The 20,612-nt window shown below is 42.1% G+C and overlaps 1 protein-coding gene and 1 pseudogene across 1 annotated transcript in view; one reads left to right on the top strand and one right to left on the bottom strand.

Moving 5' to 3' along the window:
• The window catches only part of ZNF689 (zinc finger protein 689), a 150,872-nt gene that overhangs the window by 21,899 nt on the left and 108,361 nt on the right, over positions 1-20,612 (bottom strand). The gene's annotated exons all lie outside the window — the stretch shown is intronic.
• Positions 15,983-16,486, top strand: LOC126030961 (sorting nexin-10-like; annotated as a pseudogene).

Genomic DNA, 20,612 nt, shown 5'->3' with positions numbered 1-20,612 from the left:
TGGGTCAACAAGGAACAAAGAGATAGTACAAAGGTTAAGACACTTGCTTGGCATGATGTGTTATGGCCATAGCCTATTTCAACTCCTGACACCATATATAGTCCCTGGAGTACCATCAGATATAGTCCTGAGCACAGACCCAGGTGTGGCACTAAGTATGACTGGATGGGCTTTAAAAACAAAAAGTAATTAGGGGCTGTCGCGGTGGCGCTAGAGGTAAGGTGTCTGCCTTGCCAGCGCTAGCCTAGGACGAACCTCGGTTCCATTTCCCAGCATCCCATATGGTCCCCCAAGCCAGGAGCGACTTCTGAACGCATAGCCAGGAGTAACCCTTGAGCATCACTGGGTGTAGCCCAAAAACCAAAAAAAAAAAAAAAAAATTAACAAAATAGAAAATAAGAAAAAAAAAAACAGTCTGGCTTCTTCACCAAGCTCCAAAAAGAAAATAATGGCCATTAACACTTTCCAGGTAGTTGAAGTTGATTCATCTGTGGCATTCTCAGAATATCTCAGTATCTTATTTATAGTAGTGTCAGCCTAATAATTGAAAATATATAACGGGCCCGGAGAGATAGCACAGCGGCGTTTGCCTTGCAAGCAGCCGATCCAGGACCTAAGGTGGTTGGTTCGAGTCCCGGTGTCCCATATGGTCCCCCATGCCTGCCAGGAGCTATTTCTGAGCAGACAGCCAGGAGTAACCCCTGAGCACTGCTGGGTGTGGCCCAAAAACCAAAAAAAAAAAAAAAAGAAAAAGAAAAAGAAAAAAAAATATATATATAACAATATATCAACATCAGTAAACCAAAACAGTAACACAGAACGCTCAACTTGCACCAACCACAGCCCAGTAAATCCTTAGACAATGACTTTAATAATACCATGGAGAGATAGAACAATCATTTTGTTTTTCTTCCTAATCATCTAATACCTAAAATAAGAAAAATCATCTGGCCAGAGAGATATCTCAAAGAAATCAAGCTTGTGGTTTTTTAGTTTGTTTTTATTTGGGAGCTACACCTGGTGGTTCTCAGTTTACTCCTGGCGCTGTGCTCTGAGATTGCTCATAGCGGAGCTTGGGAGACCTTATGGGATGTTAGTGATTGAACCTAGATCTGCTGTGTGTAAGACAAGCAACCTAGATGCTGAATCTCTTCAGCCACATCAAACTCATGCTTTGCATGCAGGACACAACCCCTGAGAAGTGAGCAGGAAATATCCCTCAAGCATCACTGGGTATAGCCCAAAGTTATATAAGTCTCTCACAATGTGACAGAAATGGTGCATAATCACTTCAGATATGTTATCTCATTCAATTCTTGAAGTTTTTTCATGTGACTGACCATCCCACCTTCTGAAAGGGGACAATCAAGCTCAATTCAGTAAAATATTCTCCACCCTAGGGCAGAAACAGTAGTACAGGGGTTAAGGCACATCTCTTGCTCACAGTCCAATCCAGTCTGTTCCACAGTGATGCTTATGACCACCCATGCCCAGGAGCATGTCTGGGCACATAGTCCAAAAGCAAAGTTCTCCAATTTATAAATGAAAGAGACAGTAGAATCCCATATATCTCACTTTGAAGATAATATACCCTAACTTTTTTTTTTTTTTTTGGTTTTTGAGTCACACCTGGCAGCGCTCAGGGATTACTCCAGGCTCTATGCTCAGAAATCACCCCTGGCAGGTACATGGGACATATGGGATGCCAAAATTCGAACCACCATCCTTCTGCATGAAAGGCAAACACCTTACCTCCATGCTATCTCTCCGACCCCTACCCTAACCTTTTTAGTATTCGTTTTTATACCAATTTTTGGGAAGCATTTAGTAATGCTCAAAGGATTTGCTCCTGGTGTTACTCCTGGTGTCAGAGATCAAACCCAGGCCTCTTGTATACAAAGTATGCTTTCAGCCTGTTGAATGAAGTCTATTATCCCAATTCTTTTTCTTTTCTTTTCTTTTCTTTTCTTTTCTTTTCTTTTTTTTTTTTAGAGCCATAGCAATGGTGTTTAGGAATTACTAATGACTCATTTAGATGCCATTTCTGACAGGCTAGGCAGGGAACCCTATGTAGTGTCAGGTACAAAGTGGTTACACTATAGCTTTGACCCTTATATTCATTTTTTTAAATTATTTTCTCCCACTTTCCTTCCATTGTCCTGTTGTTGTTGCAATGACCAAAGTTCTACACACACACACTGGCTGTAGTGCCCACATTTTTCTAGCTGTAATGCTTGCCCAGAGATTACTGTACATCAGGTTCTTAAATACTTGAATGCTTGAATACTTGGTCATGGGTTCACTGAGGTTTGCACTCCCTGGTTATCTGGTTACCTTTGTTCATCAGGAACTATATAATGTTGAGGAACATTATAGTTGCTGGTCACCAGGTATCACATTTCCTGGACATGGCACAAGCACATCATTTTAATTGCAATGAAACTGGAATTGCTTACCAGTGTAACACCCCTTTTTGTGATGCTTACACATGTCTGGCTTTGGTGCAGTGGATTATTGCTTGCTGTACTAGGGGTTGCAGACAACAGAACTGCTAGGAACAGACTCAGCTTATGTAAGATATTGATGATTTGAACTCTAACCGTATATGATTGCAATGCAAGCATTTTAAGACTCTGAGCTATTTCTCTGGACCCCTATCTTGCAGTGAGCTCCAAAGTAGACTATAAATAATACCTTGAAGCACCATTGTGTAGATAGACTGAAGCCATATACATATCCATTCTCAGAACATTTTGCCAATTGTGGAAAGCTGCATCCAGAAAACATACTGCAAAATCCTTAAAATGGTATCTGCAGGTCCAGAGAGATAGCATGGAGGTAAGGCATTTGCCTTGCATGCAGAAGGTCAGTGGTTCGAATCCTGACATCCCTGACATCCCATATGATCCCCCGAGCCTGCCAGGAGCAAATTCTGAGCATAGAACCAGGAGTAACCCCTAAGCGCTGCCGGGTGTGACCCAAAAACCAAAAACCAAAATAAAAAACCAGTATCTGCAAGCAAAATGCAACTTCCCTTTGATCTAACAGTATATGACTCCTCCAAACAACGTGCCACATGGACTGGTCCCTTTAATTTCACCCAATGCCTTCTTAGTGTATTCAATAAATCTTTTGTTGGGGGATAATAGTTGAATCCTGCCTGGCAGTATACAGGCAGCGTCTGGCTCTGTGCTTAGGGGTTGATCCTCCAGCTAAAGAGCAATGTCAGGGTTCTTTTTTTTTTTTTTTTTTTTGTGGTTTTTGGGTCACACCCGGCAGTGCTCAGGGGTTTTTCCTGGCTCCGTGCTCAGAAATTGCTCCTGGCAGGCACCGGGGACCATATGGGACGCCGGGATTCGAACCGATGACCTTCTGCATGAAAGGTAAACGCCTTACCTCCATGCTATCTCTCCGGCCCCTAATGTCAGGGTTCTAACCAGAGATCAGCTGTATGGAAGACAAAGCCTATTTTATTGTATCTCCAAGCCTTAATAAACATTTCTTACTTGCTGTTAGTCTTTGATGAATTCTCTTATCCTCTTAAAACCACCAGACCCCTTACCCACTGCGTGTTGTAACTTTTAGAAATTCTTTTTATGTTTTTTTTGGCCACACCCATTTGATGCTCAGGGGTTACTCCTGGCTAAGCGCTCAGAAATCGCCCCTGGCTTGGGTGGACCATATGGGACGCTGGGGAATTGAACCGCGGTCCTTCCTTGGCTAGCACTTGCAAGGCAGACACCTTACCTCTTAGCACCACCTCACCGGCCCCTAAAAATTCTTAATTACAATAATTGTAAGGTGTAAAGTTCAAAAGTTGTTCATGACTGAGTTTCAGTTTTACAACGTTTGAGCACCCATCCCTTCATCCGTATCCACTTCCCTCTATCAGTGTCCCCAGTTTCCTTCCAGCCCCTCAGCCTGTCTCAATGGTAGTTTTTCTCTGTAGGCACAGTGATTTGCAAAGCTGTTACTGAAAATATATCATGCATATCACTTACCTCCTTTCAGTACCCAGCTCCCAGTGATCGTTGTCACAGTGGTCTCTTCTCTGATTTAACCATACTCCCCACATTGTGGCAAGCTTCCTACTAAGGACCATTGCTCCTGAACTTTGTTTCTATTGTCTTAGGGTATTATTGTCCTAATAGAAATATTAGGATAATATATAATTTTGTCCTAATATAAATATTATATAAACTAATTTATAAATTATATTATTACTATATGATCTCTGTATATACATATATAAATGCGTGTGCATAGATAATATACATTATATTTTATATTCATATAATATATTGCATATTATATTGTATATAATATATATTGTGTATTTTATATAATATATTATATGATAATATAAATACTGTCTTAATATAATTATTAGGACAGTAAGACCCTTTCTATTGTCTTAGGGTATTATTATTGTCCTACAATGTTTCTCTAAATCCTGTAAATGAGAGTGATCATTCTTTTTTTTTGGGGGGGGGTTTGGGCCACACCTGATGGTGCTCAGGGGTTACTTATGGCTCTGCGTTCAGAAATCGCCCCTGGCAAGCTCCGGGGGACCAGAAGAGATGCCAAGAATTGAACTCAGGTCTGCCCAGGGTCGACTGCATGCAAGGCAAACGCACTACCACTGTGCTATCTCTTCGGCCCATGTATGATCATTTTGTCTTTTCCTCTTGGCCTCTCCCTCTGACTCATTTTAACTCAGCATGAAAGTCTCCATGTCCATGCATGTAACAGCAAAAATCAATGATTTCATTGTTTATCTAGGTTTTTTTTGGGGGGGAGGCACACCCAGAAGCACTCAGAAATTGCTCCTGGCAGGCTCGGGATCATATGGAGTGCTGGGAATCAAACCCCGGTCCGTCCTATGTGGGCAGAATGCAAGACAAACAAAACTAATACTGTGCTATTACTCCAGCCCCATTTCATTGTTTTTCTAATGGCTGCATTGTAGTCCATTGCATAGATATACCATATATAAATATATATATTTTTGGATTTGGGGGCCACACCTGGTGGTGCTCAGAGATTACTTCTGGCTCTGCACTCAGAAATCACATCTGGTTCGGGGGACCATTTGGGATGCTGGGAATTGAACCTGGGTCTGTTGCATGCAAGGCAAATGCCCTATCCACTCCAGCCCATACCATAATTTATTTATTAATTCATCTTGGGTCTGTGGGTTGTTTCCAGATATTTACTATTGTTATTAGAGCCACAGTGAACATAGGAATGCACATGCTTTTTATACATTGTATTTTGGGTATATATTAGGAACTGAGTTATTGGATTATATAGATGTTCAATTCCTTTTTTTTAAGAATATCTATATTGTTTTCCAAAAAGGCTGAACCTGCAACATTCCAACCAGCAGTATATGAAGATTCTGCTTCCCTGCCCTAGCATCCATGCCAGCACTGATCATTCTTGTTCTTTGTGATGAGTGCTAGTCTCTTTGGTATGAGGCAGTGTCTCATTGTTCTTTTAATTTTAGTTTCCCTGATGATTAGTAATATAGAGCATTTCTTTTTTGGTGTTTGTTTTTTTTTTTGTTTTTTTTTTTTGTTTTGTTTTTTGTTTTGTTTTTTTTTTTTTTTTTTTGCTTGTATGTGACTTTTGGTCATACATTTCCTAACTATTTTTCAAATTTGGGGGGGGGGTTGGGCCACACCCGGTGGTGCTCAGGAGTTACTCCTGGCTGTCTGCTCAGAAATAGCTCCTGGCAGGCCCGGGGAACCATATGGGACACCAGGATTCGAACCAACCACCTTTGGTCCTGGAGCAGCTGCAAGGCAAATGCCGCCTTGCTATCTCTCCGGGCCCTATTTTTCAATTTTCAACTTTATTTTATTGAAACCATTGTGATCTACAAAGTTCTTCATAGTTGAATTTCAGATATACAATGAATCAGGGCCATTCCCACCACCAGTTTTGACCTCCCTCCACCAATGATTATCCTATCTGACCACCCTTTGCCCCATGGCCTGCCAATGTAACAGGCCCATTTAAGATTGTTAAAATTTAGGTATCTTGGGGGCTGGAGCAGTGGCACAGTGGTAGGACATTTGTCTTGCACGTGGCTGACCTAGGACTGACCACAGTTCAATCCCCCAGTGTCCCATATGATCCCCCAAGCCAGGAGTGGTTTCTAAGCACGTAGCCAGGAGTAACCCCTGAGCATCACCAGGTGTGATCCAAAAACCAAAATAAATAAATAAATAAATAAATAAATAAATAAATAAATAAATAAATAAAAATAAAGTTTAGGTCCTTGATTCTATTTTGTTGACTTTGGCTTAGATATTTAGTTCTGTCTTTTTTCTCTACCAATGCACCTGAGACCACTTGGCTCCTAGACCTCATACTTTATTTTATCCTTTCTCTTAATTATATGAAAATGCAAAAATATGAGGTCAAACAAAATAATCCATTTCCCAAAGTTCTATGAAAAAGGCCAGAGTTCATTTAATAGATAAAAGAGAAAAAAAGAAGAGAAAACAAAACAGGGGTGTGTGTGGCAGTTGCCTTTTTGTTGTTGTTGTTTTGTTTTGTTTTTTGCATAGGTGCAACAAAAGTTGGGGAAAATAGAAAAGAAAAACCTTTGGCCTAAAATCAGGGAGACCCTACTCATGAATCATCCTGCCATAAGACCAACTACAGACTGCAGGCATACTAAGTTGTCTAACCCCAATATCTTTTTTATGGTCCCAGTATGAAGAACAACTCAATCACAGTTGTTGTAGTCAGTTTTCTGTAATTAGAGATCTAGGTTTTTTTCACAGATCCTATGTCAAAGTCAGGTGTCACTGAATGTCTTCTTGTTTCATCTCACCTTTAGCAAGTTGTTGCTGTTTCCAAGTTGTCAGGGTTGGACCAAAGAGATAGCATGGTGCTTTGCATGCAGAAGGACAGTGGTTCGAATCCCGGCATCCCATATGGTTCCCAAGCCTGCCAGGAGCGATTTCTGAGCATAAATCCAGGAGTAGCCCCTGAGCACTGCTGGATGTGACCCAAAAGCCAAAACAAAAAAAAATAGTTGTCAGGGTGTCATATGAAGCCACTCTGAACCAAGTCAGTGTCAGAGCAGCATTAGGACCTTTTCCCAGTAAATTCCTGCTGCTAGTGCAGAAAACCATGCCAGTTCTATAGATGGAGTCCAAGGTTCAGGGGTGAATGGTGAATGGCTGGTGTTCAATTGACTGAAACCTAAGTAAGTCACTATGACAAACATTAGGGTGAAAGGTCCATTGCAATACAAAAGTTATGAGTTTCAATCTGTATTAATTAAGAACTTCTTTCTGGGGCCGGAATGGTGGCACAGATGGTAGGGCATTTGCCTTGCATGCACTAGCCTAGGATGGACCACAGTTCAATCCCCCAGTGTCCCATATGGTCCCCCAAGCCAGGACCAATTTCTGAGCTCATAGACAGGTGTAACCCCTGAGCGTCATCCGGTGTGGCTCAAAAACCAAAAACAGAAAAAAAAAAAAAGAACTTTCTATACATAAGGTTTTCCCTATTTTAATGTGCCTATGCAAAAAGGATCAATGCCGGGGCCAGAGATAGCATAGAGGTAAGGTGTTTGCCTTGCACGCAGGACGGTGATTCAAATTTCGGCATCCCATATGGTCTCCCTGAGCCTGCCAGGAGCAATTTCTGAGTGTAGTTCCAGGAGTAACCCCTGAGCACTACTGGGTGTGACCCAAAACCAAATAAACAAACAAACAAACAAAAAGGAACAATACCACATGATATTAATGGTGATATGGGGGGTAAAAATAACAAGTTAAACAATCCCTATAACCTTGTTCTAACATGAACTCAGAACCTAACAAAAACTTATCTACTAGAATTTCCTAAACAGATCCAAAGAAGGGACTGGGGAAAACTACCTCTACATGAGGAAATATGCAATAATAATTATACCTGTTGGGCCCGGAGAGATAGCACAGTTGTGTTTGCCTTGCAAACAGCTGATCCAGGACCAAAGGTGATTGGTTCGAGTCCCAGTGTCTCATATGGTCCCCCGTGCCTGCCAGGAGCTATTTCTAAGCAGACAGCCAGGAGTAACCCCTGAGCAACGCCGGGTGTGGCCCCTCCCCCCCAAAAAAGAATTATACCTGTTAAGGAAATACATGTGAAGAAAAATATGAAGGAGGGCTGGAGAGATAGTATATAAGTAGGGCATTTGTTTTGCATGCAGCCAGCTAGGAATGAACCTGGGTTTGATTTCCAGCATCCCATATGGTCCCCAGAGCCTGCCAGGAGCAATTTCTGAGTGCAGAGCCAGGAGTAACCCCTGAGTGCTGCCAGGTGTGACCCAAAAACAGGAAAAATAAAAAAGAAGTAACTCCTGAGTGCTGCAGGGTGTGGCCCAAAAAAAAAACAAACAAACGAAAAAAGATAAAGAAAAAGAAAAATAAAAGGGCCGGAGTGGTGGCACAAGCAGTAGGGCATTTGCCTTGCACGTGCTGACCTAGGATTACCGCAGTTTGATCCCCTGGTGACCCATATGGTCCTCCAAGCCAGGAGTGATTTCTGTTTGCATAGCCAGGAGTGACCCCTGACCGTCACCAGGTGTGGCAAAAGAAAGAAAGGAAGGAAGGAAGGAAGAAGGAAGGAAGGAAGGAAGGAAGGAAGGAAGGAAGGAAGGAAGGAAGGAAGGAAGGAAGGAAGGAAGGAAGGAAGGAAGGAAGGAAGAGAGAGAGAGAGAGAGAGAGAAGAAAGAAAGAAGAAAGAAAGAAAAAGAAAGAAAAAGAGAAAAAGAAAGAAAGAAAAGAAAAGAAAGAAGAAAGAAAGAAGAAGAGAAAGAAAGAAAGAAGAAAGAAAGAAAAGAAAAGAAAGAAGAAAGAAAGAAAGAAGAAGAAAGAGAAAGAAAGAAAGAAAGAAAAAGAAAGAAAGAAAGAAAGAAGAAAGAAAGAAAGAAAGAAAGAAAGAAAGAAGAAAGAAAGAAAGAAAGAAAAGAAAGAAAGAAAGAAAGAAAAGAAGAAAGAGAGAGAAAGAAAGAAAGAAAGAAAAAGAAAGAGAAATAAAGAAGAAAGAAAGAAAGAAAGAAGAAAGAGAAAGAGAGAGAGAAAGAAAGAAAGAAAGAAAAAGAAAGAGAAATAAAGAAGAAGAAAGAAGAAAGAAAGAAAGAAGAAAGAAAGAAAGAGAAAGAGAAAAAGAAAGAAAGAAAGAAAGAAAGAAAGAAAGAAAGAAGAAAGAAAGACAGAAGAAAGAAAGAGAGAAGGAAGGAGAGAAGGAGGGAGGGAGGGAGGAGAGAGAGAGAGAGAGAGAGAGAGAGAGAGAGAGAGAATAATACAAAGGAAATATACATATCCCCTTTAAGTCTTTAGAAATAGTCTGGGGTGGGGGATAAAACCCAGAGCACAGCTTCAGCCTGCAACATGGTCTTGTGGAGTCTGAAAAATGGCTCTCAGCTTTCATGAATCAGGAAATGTTCTCGAGCTGGGGGGTTCTAGAAAACCAAATCGGGTAGCAAGCAACAGTCCACAGCAAAGGGAGGTGGGAGAAAAGGGGCCCACGAGAGCAAATCAGCAGCAGCAGCAGTGGCAGCTTCTTCCGGGCTGAGCAAGGTAGGCTGGGAAGCTGTTTTTAAGGTTTGGGAGCTGGTTAGCGGCTGGCTGGGGCGACATTCTGGCTCCTGATCTGGCCACAGGAGGCAAAGGATCAGGAGTGGTGCTGAAACCCAGAAGGAGGCTGAGGGAAGACCCTGCAGACAGCCTCATTCGAGTTTGATCCATACATCTTCTAACTTCTATGTAGCTACTCTTAAGCCCAGCAGTTGTTTAAAAATAACAAAATAAGGAGGTCAAAGGAGTGATAGCACAGTGGGGAGGGTGTTTACCTTGCACGTGGCCAACTCAGGTTTGATCCTTGGCATCCCATATGGTTTCCTAAGCCTGCCACTAGTAATGGGGGAGGGGTCATACCCGGCAGCGCTCAGGGGTCACTCCTGGGTCCAGGCTCAGAAATCGCTCCTGGCAGGTTTGGGGGACCATATGAGATGCCGGGATTCGAACCACCGTCCTTCTGCACTCAAGGCAAACGCTTTATCTCCATGCTATCTTTTTTTTGTTTTTGTTTTTTGAGTCACACCCAGCTGCGCTAGGGGTTACTCCTGGCTCCGTTCAGAAATCGCTCCTGGCAGGCTGGGGGGACCATATGGGATGCCGGAATTCGAACCACCGACCTTCTTGCATGCAAGGCAAACACCTTACTTCCATGCTATCATCTCTCCGGCCCCAACAGTAGTAATTTTTGAGTGCAGAACCAGGAGCCAGAAATAATCCCTGAGCACTCCCAGTATGGCCCCAAAACTTATATATATATATATATATATATATATATATATATATATATATATATATATATATGAAAAATATTTTGCTCCCCTCTCCCAAGAAAGAAGGTATTTCTGACTAGAGTGCATGGAGAGTTCAAGAAGACTCACATTCAATCCCTGGTAGTGCACAGTACACATATCAGTGATGTAGGAGTAGCCCCTGAGCACCCCTGGAATTACTTCAAAATATAAAACAAAAGGCCTTTCTAATTCCAGAGAATCCCAATAGACCTCATTTCATGATTCACTCCCCTTCCATGTCTTAGGTACAGGACATGTGGTGGGTTCAGAACCAAATGCAACAAAATGAGGTCCTGAGCCCTAAGGACCATAGTGAAAATTCCTATGAAGAGACCCTGTGGGTGTCAAAAAAGAATGTGGAAACATTCCAAATAAACAAGTGAGTAGGAGCAGGAGAGATAGTACAACAGGTAGAGCACTTGCCTGGGCGGTCCGGAGTCCAGGTTCGAACCTCGGAGTCCCATATGGTTCCTAGCCCCACCAGAAATAATCCCTGAGTGCCACCGGATATGGCACTCAAACCAAAACAAACCAAAGAATACAGAGGTAGAGGGTCTGGGAGAGGGAATGGGAAGAGAATAAATACTACTATTGGGTTTTACGATGATGTGAATGTTTTAAAATGAGATTGTAAGGACCAGAGAAATAGTACAGAGGATAGGGTTTTGCCTGAATGAGGCTGCACGCCATCTGGTCCCCCAAGCATCTCCAGGAATGATTCCTGAATGCAGAGATAGGAGTAACTCCTGTACATTGCTTGGTGTGACTCCCCAAACAAATTTTTTTCTAATGAGAGTATAGGAGCTACAGTGATCCCTGAGTATAAAGCCAGTACTAAGTTCTGAGCACTGCTTAGTGCAGCCCCAAAACCAAAAAGAAGGTAAGGAGAAGAGAAAGAAATTTCATAGCCAGGAAAGATCTTAATATATTACTGAGTTAAATATGTTTCATTTGTAAGGTCTTTTTGTTGTTTTTGTTTGTTTGTTTGTTTGGTTGGTTTTTGGGTCATACTCAGCAGCACTCAGGGGGTTATTCCTGGCTTCTACGTTCAGAAATCACTCCTGGCAAGCTCCGGGGACCATATAGGATGCCGAGATTTGAACCACTGTCATTCTGCATGCAAGGCAAATGCCCTACCTCCCATGCTATTCCTCAGGCCCCATCATTTTGTGAGTTTTTTAAAATAGGAAAACTGGTCTTTGTTGTTTAAGAAGTGACAAGATTATTACAAAGATGTGGGAATTTCTTTTTGTTCTGTGATGACCTCTGGGTAATTTTTTTTTTTTTTTTGCTACTCAGATAAGATTAACATCTTGCACGCTATTGACATGGGATGGGCCTGGGTTTGATCCCTGACATCCCATATGGTCCCCTGAGCCTGCCAGGAGCAATTTCTGAGCAAAGAGCCAGGAATAATCACTGAGTGCCGCTGGGTGTGGCCCAGGAACCAAAAAATAAATAAGTAAATAAATAAATAACAAGATTAACATATTGTATAGTTTGTATTTCCACTTAGGTTGGTGAGCTATTTATATATGTCCTTTTACATTATTTACTAACCATCTGCCTAGGTATTTCATTTTTGTTTTGTGTTTGGGGGCCAAACCTAGTGGTGCTCACTGCTTTGTCCTGGCTCTGCACTCAGGGATCATTCCTGGAATGTTTGGGGATCAGATGGGGTGCTGGGGATCAAACTCCGATTGGCTGTTGCAAGACAAGCACTCTATTTGCAGTAATATCTCTCCAGGCCCCATTTGTTCTTTTTTTTGGGGGGGGGTCACACCGGCAGCACTCAGGGGTTACTCCTGGCTCTATGCTCAGAAATCACTCCTGGCAGGCTCAGGGGACCATATGAGACGCCGGGATTTGAACCACCGTTCTTCTGCATGCAAGGCAAATGCCCTACCTCCATGCTATATCTCCGGCCCCCCAATCTGTTCTTAGACTCTGATGAGACAAATGTCTGTGGTGGCTGTAAACATTTTCAGTATTAAAGAGAGCTCAGGAATTTGACAGACTCTTGAAAATATATGTTGAGGACCAGAGAAATAGCTGGTGGGACATTTACCTTGTGCTGGCCAACCTGGGTTTGATTCCCAGCATTGCATATTGGTCCCTCCAAGACTGACAAGAGTAATTTTTGAGAATAGGAGTAACCTGAGCCCTGCCCGGTGTGGCAAAAAAAAAAAATTAGTTAAATTTAAAGTAGGTTTGAGTGCTGGAGATATAGCACAGCGGTAGGGCATTTGCCTTGCAAGCAACCGAACCAGGATGGATGGTGGCTTAAATCCCGGCATCCCTTATGGTCCCCCGTGCCTGCCAGGAGCGATTTCAGGAGTAACCCCTGAGCACCACCAGATGTGATCCACCCCCCCCAAAAAAGTAGGTTGAAGTTGACCAAGTCTGAGGTTTTCTCTTTCAAGGTGAACAGCTTTAGAAGAGACACAATTTCAGGGCCAATATGAGAAATGCCATATGACAGTGAGAAATGCCATATAAAGAAACCAAGAACTTTTCAGGGTATTATAAGTGGCATTTCTAATTTTTTCTTTGTTTGGGTGTTTTTGGACCACATTCTCCCATGGTCATGACTTATTCCTGGCTTTGTGCTCTGGGAAACTCCTATCAATATGGTGCTGGGGACAGAAGAAAGATGGGCCTCATGCAAGGCAAGCTCCTTAACTCTATACTCTCTGACCTGATAGGTGCCATTTAAGTTGTACCTTCAAGGTTCTGGATGAATAGAGAAATAATATCCTAGGAAAAAGGTGGGGGGGAGGACATATATTAAGGTGATAATTAGGTCAGTTTAGCTCAAGTATTTGAAGGGGAGTTTGTAAAATGAATATATATGCAGGTTGATAAAATGAGAGGGGGCCTATTTTTAGCTTTGTGACATTTAGTCAAACAATTTACATCACTGAGTCTTCTTTTCTTCTTTTGAAGGGGAGTCTCACGCAGTGATGGAGTCACTGTAAGGTCAATGCAGGTCAATGCAGGTCAGAGGAACCATCAGAGCCATATCTAGTAGTGAGAGACCTCCAAAACAGACCCAATGATGTTGAAGGGACCTTGTGGTGACGAGAATCTAAACAGAGTTGACCACAAGGAAAGTGTGCACCTTAACCTCTGTACTATCTCATTGTTCCACCACCCGGCCTTATTTAATCATAATTTTCATCTTGCACATTTGTTATTGTTAAGTGTCTCCTTAAATAGACATATTATGAATGTGGCCTTATTTGGAAATAAATTCTGTAGATATAATCAAATTAAGATGAGATCATAATTAGGATGAACCATAACTTTATCATGAATTGTGTCTTTATATGAAAAAACAGGTCAGAGCAAAGCACAGCCAGCAGTTGTGCTTGCCTTGGACACAGCCAATCTTGCTTCCATCCCTGGCACCACATATGGTCCCTCTCCACCTTTTTGTTGTTGTTGTTGTTTTTGTTTTTGGGTCACATCCAGCGGTGCTCAGGGGCTACTCCTGGCTGTCTGCTCAGAAATAGCTCCTGGCAGGCACGGGGGACCATATGGGACACCGAGATTCGAACCAACCACCTTTGGTCCTGGATCGGCTGCTTGCAAGGCAAACGCCGCTGTGCTATCTCTCCGGGCCCCCCTCTCCACCTTGATCCCTCAGTGCAAATCCAGGAGTAAGCCCTGAACACTAGTGGGTATAGTCCAAAAACCAAAAAAAATTTTGCTTTTATTTTTTCCCCTCCCCTTATTTTTGTTTTTGTTTGGGAGCCATACTGAGTGGTGCTCAAGGTTACTCCTGGCTCTACACTCAGGAATCACCCCCTGTGGTGCTTAGTGGGGTGGGCGTAGTGTGGGGGAGTTTAATATGGGATGCCAGGGATCAAACCAAAGTCAGTCCTGTGCAAGACAAGAGCCTTACTCTTACCTCTCTTCTCCCCCCCCACTATTATTTTTTTCTAAAGAAGAGAGATTATGGGACTTGAAGAATAGTTACAGGGATTAAGGGATTTTTCCTGCTGGCTAATGCTGGTTCAAAACCTGCCACCACATATGATCCTCTGAGTAAAAAAAAAAAAATCAAGAAGAGGAGCTGGAGCGATAGCACAGTGGAAGGGCATTTTCTTTGCATGTGGCTGATACAGGAGGGATGGTGGTTCAAATCCCAGCATCCCATTTGGTCCCCCAGTCAGGAGCAATTTCTGAACGCATAGCCTGAGCATCACCTGATGTGGCCCAAAATCAAAAATAATAATAAAAGAAAACAAAGACCAAAAAAAAAAAAGAAAAAAGAAAACAGACACAGGAAAGCTCCAGTGAGACCATGGAGAATTAGGATAATGCAGCTTCAGGTCACAGAATGCTAAACTATCAGCAAATGCTAGATAGAAACCAGGATTCTCAGGAGAAACCAAGATTCTAGGGAGAAGTTTGAGGAGATCTGACCCCGCTGACCCTTTGATTTTGAACTTTTAGCTCTGAAAACTTTGAGGATAAATAAATTTCTGCATTTTAAGTCACCCAATTTGCAATATTTTCTTTTGGGGTGCCTGGGAAATGAATACCCTTAACAGAGTAAAGACATTGATAAGTGTCAGTTAGCTCCCTCTCTTTTCCTGAGAATGAAACAGGATTTTGATTCTTCTATGGTAGCATATATATATATATATATATATATTTGGTTTTTGGGTCACACCCGGCGGTGCTCAGGGGTTACTCCTGGCTGTCTGCTCAGAAATAGCTCCTGGCAGGCACGGGGGACCATATGGAACACCGGGATTCGAACCAAGCACCTTTGGTCCTGGATTGGCTGCTTGCAAGGTAAACGCTGCTGTGCTATCTCTCCAGGCCCAGAAATGTATATTTTTGCGTAAGAATGCTATAAGAATTTAGGCTTTGGGGCCAGAGAGATAGCATGGAGGTAAGGCGTTTGCCTTTCATGCAGAAGGTCATCGGTTCGAATCCCGGCGTCCCATGTGGTCCCCCGTGCCTGCCAGGAGCAATTTCTGAGAATGGAGCCAGGAGTAACCCCTGAGCACTGCCGGGTGTGACCCAAAGACCACACAAAAAAAATTTTAGGCTTTCCTTCCTTCCTTCCTTCCTTCCTTCCTTCCTTCCTTCCTTCCTTCCTTCCTTCCTTCCTTCCTTCCTTCCTTCCTTCCTTCCTTCCTTCCTTCTTCCTTCCTTCCTTCCTTCCTTTCTTCCTTCCTTCCTTCCTGCCTTCCTTCCTTCCTTCCTTCCTTCCTTCCTTCTTTCCTTCCTTCCTTCCTTCCTTTCTTTTTTTGCCACACTTTCTGGTGTCCTGTCATCACTCCTAGTGATGCTTGGGGAACCATACTCAGTGCTGGAAATTGAACCAGAAATCTTTTATTGTGCATTGGCTAAATGTGTTAGGGTCTTGGAAATCTACTGTTATTGCATCTAGAGTTCAAGAGGGAAATGACGAGAACCTGAGATATGTCTGTTATGTTAGAAGTCAAGAGAAACTCCCTCTTGCACAAGTGAGGATGGATTTCCATCTCTTTCCCCAAGAACTAGGCCAGGAGTGAGAGTCTGTCACCACCCACAGCTGTGGGACTTGCCAGGCCCTTAGCTTCATCTTGTCCTGTGCTGAAGATGTTTCCAGAAGAACAGAAAAAGGAGTTCGTAAGCGTCTGGGTTTGAGATCCAAGGATTCAGAAGGAAGACTACTGGCATTTTTACATTAACTATGAGATATGCATCCATACCAACAATATGTATTTCACAATGAAAACATCCTGTGTCTGGCGAAGATACAGAGAATTTGTGTGGCTGAGGCAGAGACTCCGGAATAATGCCCTGCTGGTGGTCCTCCAGAATGCACTCCTGCTGTCAGACAGCAGCCTTCACCTCTTCCTACAGAGCCACCTAAACTCAGAGGACATCAAGTCATGTGTGTCTGGGCAGACAAAGTATGCAGTAAAAGAAGCCATTCACAAGTTTGCTCTGATGAATAGATGTTTCCTTGAAGAAGATAAAGGAAAAAAAGAAAATGATGTAAATTATGACTCAGAAAGTTCATCCTCTGGATTTGGACTTTGTAATAATGACAGCAGTTCACACTGATGTAAAAACAACACAGCTCTACAGAAATCCTGAAAAAGAATCTTAATGTTACCCCTTAAGAACAGTAAATTGGGGCTGGAGAGATAGCATGGAGGTAAGGCGTTTGCCTTGCATGCAGAAGGTCATTGGTTCGAATCCCGGCATCTCATATGGTCCCCCAAGCCTGCCAGGAGCGATTTCTGAGCATAGAGCCAGGAGGAACCCCTGAGCGCTGCCAGGTGTGACCCAAAAAAACCCAAAAATAAAAAAAGGAATAGTAAATTACTTCCAGTCATAGAGGAGCAAGCTTACGGCTAAAGCTATTCGTACCTAAAGCTCACCATCATATTAAGTGTTCAGATTTTTTGTTTGTGGTTTTGGGGTCACACCTGGCAGTGCTCAGGGGATACTCCTGGCTCCATGCTCAGAAATTGCTCCTGGCAGGCACGGGGAACCATATGGGACGCCGGGATTCAAACCTCCTGCATGAAAGACAAACACCTTACCTCCATGCTATCTCTCCGGCCCCAAGTGTTCAAATTTGTAAAGACCTTGGGTTGTTTACTAATGGCTTGTTTGTTTGTTTTGGTGGTGGTTGTTACTTTTTTAGTTAAGCTTCTGTGGAAAAAAAAACCTAAAAACCTGTGAATGCAATACTATCCCCTATAAGCGAACATTATTGGTAAAGTAAGATTCTGCTTAGATTGGAAACATTTGCTGTGTTGAAAAAACAATGGATATGGTTTGATTGAATTGTAAAAGATAGGAGAATCAGTAGCATTTCAAATTTAGCTCTAGCATTTCTCCTTGTATCAATGGGGCAGTATTATTGTCAACATAGCCTGTATGATCTTAACCACTATGGAGACTGGCAGCCTAGACCAGCCTGCCTTTCAGAAATGAGGCTGGTATTTTGTGAGTACTTCCCCCTATGCTGGGAAAATCTGACTTTGGGGTTTCTGAAGTCTGTTAATGGGGTTGAACCTTTCCCGTTATCTGTTCATGCTCCGTCAGAAAATGGACCTCTATGACTCAGGCATGTTCAAATGATATTTACATCTTAGGAAACACACACATGCACACAGATATTCCTAAGAATTTTGCTTGTATGGTATATAGTGTCAGAAATACATTTCATTGTCCACAATCAGCTTAGACATGTGGCTTCTGGAAACAACGCATTTGTTTTCATTATCGGCTGATAATTAGAATCACAGATCAACGATTTATTTTCTGACTAAATGTGCACTTATGACCTATCACTCAGTGATGTTCAGTATCAGTCCTAGTTACTTGTGTTAAAAGTGGCATGCTATAATAATAAATTCAACTTTACCAAAAGATTTTAAAAGGCTATTAACTTAATAACTTCAGAATTATTTATTTTGTAAAAGCCTTTTCTTTTTAGACTTCTGCCTGAAAATTGTTATAACTTTGATATAATTTTTGTGAGTGGCTCAGAGACTTAAAAAATGTCTTAGAGGGGGCCGGAGAAATAGCATGGAGGTAAGGCGTTTGTCTTGCATGCAGAAGGACAGTGGTTTGAATCCCGGCATCCCATATGGTCCCCCGAACCTGCCAGGAGCGATTTCTGAGCATAGAGCCAGGAGTAACTCCTGAGCGCAGCGGGGTGTGACCCAAAAACCAAACCAAACCAAAACAAAATTAAAAAAGTCTTAGATAAATTATTGTGTACTTCAGATTTCAGTTTGAGGCAGCATTTTCTTGAGATAAGTATCCACATTCCTTCCTGTGATAGGATACAAAGTACCTCTGACACAAGAGGTAATTTTGCATATCTGGGATAACTTGTTGCTTTTAATTAAATGTTACTTCTTTGTGTGTGTGTGTGTGTGTGTGTGTGTGTGTGTGTGTGTGTCTGTGTTTGTGTCTGTGTCTCTGTGTGTGTGTGTGTGTGTGTGGTTTTTGGGTCACACCCGGCAGTGCTCAGGGGTTACTCCTGGCTCCATGTTCAGAAATTGCTCCTTGCAGGCACGGGGGACCATATGGGATGCCGGGATTTGAACCGATGACCTCCTGCATGAAAGGCAAACGCCTTACCTCCATGCTATCTCTCCGGCCCCAAATGTTACCTCTTTTTTTTCCCCACCCCAATGTTACCTCTTTTAACTGAGAGTTTAAATGTTACTCTAGTTTTTAAAAGACTTTGGAATTGGGGCCAGAGAGATAGCGCATGGAGGTAGGCAACCCATATGGTTCCCTGAGCCTGCTGAGGGTGATTTCTGAATGTAGAGCAGGTGTGACCAAAAAAAAAAAAAAAAAGTCTTTGGAATGCTAATAAATAAAAATAAAAGAATAATTAAATTTATATTAAGAATTAGTTTCTTGGGGCCGAAGAGACAGCATGGAGGTAAAGCTTTTGCCTTGAACGCAGAAGGATGGTGGTTTGAATTCCGGCTCCAATATAGTCCCGGGAACCAGCCAGGAGCGATTTCTGAGCATAGAGCCAGGAGTAACCCCTGAGCGCTGCCGGGTGTGACCCAAAAACAAAAACAAAAAAACAAAAAATAATAATTAGTTTCTTAATTTCTCCTGGTATTTTTATTTGGTCTAAGACATTATTGAAACTTCTGTAAATATTTTGATTTCATATATCTTGGATCCTTTGAATTTATCATTTGGGAGTCATGACTGTAATAAAAGAAGAACTTAGCAATTTCTTTTGATCTTTCCAATGTGTCGTTTGCCATCCTGTCATTGAAGGACCATGCCCTGGATCTGAAGTCATCCTTTTTCTGTGTCATCGCTTTTTTGAAAAGCATATGTTGTGGACCGGGCGGTGGCGCTAAAGGTAAGGTGCCTGCCTTGCCTGCGCTAGCCTTGGACGGACCGCGGTTCGATCCCCTGGTGTCCCATATGGTCCCCCAAGCCAGGAGCAACTTCTGAGCACATAGCCAGGAGTAACCCCTGAGCATTACTGGGTGTGGCCCAAAAATCAAAAAAAAAAAAAAAGAAAAGTATATGTTGTGTCATCAATTGTCATACTATTCTTTGATGATATGATGTAGCTAGCAAAATTGATGTTGAGTAGTGCCTAAATTTCCATAAACATCACCAGATGACCATTTTCACATTAAACAGAAAGATTAAAAAAAAGGATTTAGGTTTTGGAAGTGGAAAGTTTTCGAGGTGGGAGGAGGCTTTTGCTTTAGTTCATCCACTTGAGAGTTAATGGGTTTTACGTATCTGTTTAGTTTTGGTTTAGTTTTGGTCTGGGGCTACAACTAGTGGTGTTCAGAGGTCACTCCCAGCATAGTTAGTGTTCAAGGGTTGCTTCTTTCAGTGCTCAAGGACCACGGAGAGCAGGGAATCAAACACAAGTCTTCAGCATGCAAAACTATTGCATGCATAAACAAAAGCAATAACTAGTTCTTTGAGTGATCTCCCCAGTCAGTAATTTTTTTTTTTCTCCTTAAACTGGGGCTTTAACATAGAAACTATTATGGAGAAAATGAGGAGGGAAAGACCAGATAATTAATATCACCAATTTAGAACCTCATTTACATACATAATCTGATGGGTTTTCTGCATAGAGTATAGAGACTTGATTGATACATAGCCAGTTCAGCAAAAACAACTGAGGGGCAGGATCAATAATCCATTAAATTTAGGTCGCTCTCACTGTATGGGGGAAGTGGTAGTTAGAATTGCTAGACAGGCACCTGGCTTCTTGCTAATCTCTTAATTTACATCAGTATGACACCTAGGGCCAGGCCAGAGAGAAACTACTTTGAAATGTAAGTTTGCCTTTCTTTTATATATCCTCTGGGTTCCTAACTGAACTATATTCTATTCTAAGATTACAAACCATCTAGAACCCTGTGTATTGTTTTAAAGATGAAACCATGGACACTGATAAGTTTCTATACTTTGCAAAGAAACAAAATGTGAGCATTCTTCTCATATGTATGACTGTCTGTCCCTTTACCCCTTTAAATACTCCTAGCTTGGATATTAAAGTGATCACACATTTGCCAGAAGGTGGATCTACATACAAAAAAATAATAATAATAATTGCTAGGAAGTCACCCTTACTGCTGCTGCTGAAGATTACATTGAAGAGTCAACTTGCAGAGTTGTACCCATGTGAGCGGGAAAAAAATAAAGAAATGCTGCAAGCGGCTTCTGCCTTACAGCGCCAGTGTGATTTTGGCGAATC

This window comes from Suncus etruscus, chromosome 15 (assembly GCF_024139225.1).
Source record: "Suncus etruscus isolate mSunEtr1 chromosome 15, mSunEtr1.pri.cur, whole genome shotgun sequence".
NCBI classification, from domain to species: Eukaryota; Metazoa; Chordata; class Mammalia; order Eulipotyphla; family Soricidae; genus Suncus; species Suncus etruscus.
Note: the sequence above shows the minus strand (reverse complement) of the source record. Positions and strands in the feature narration are given on the sequence as shown.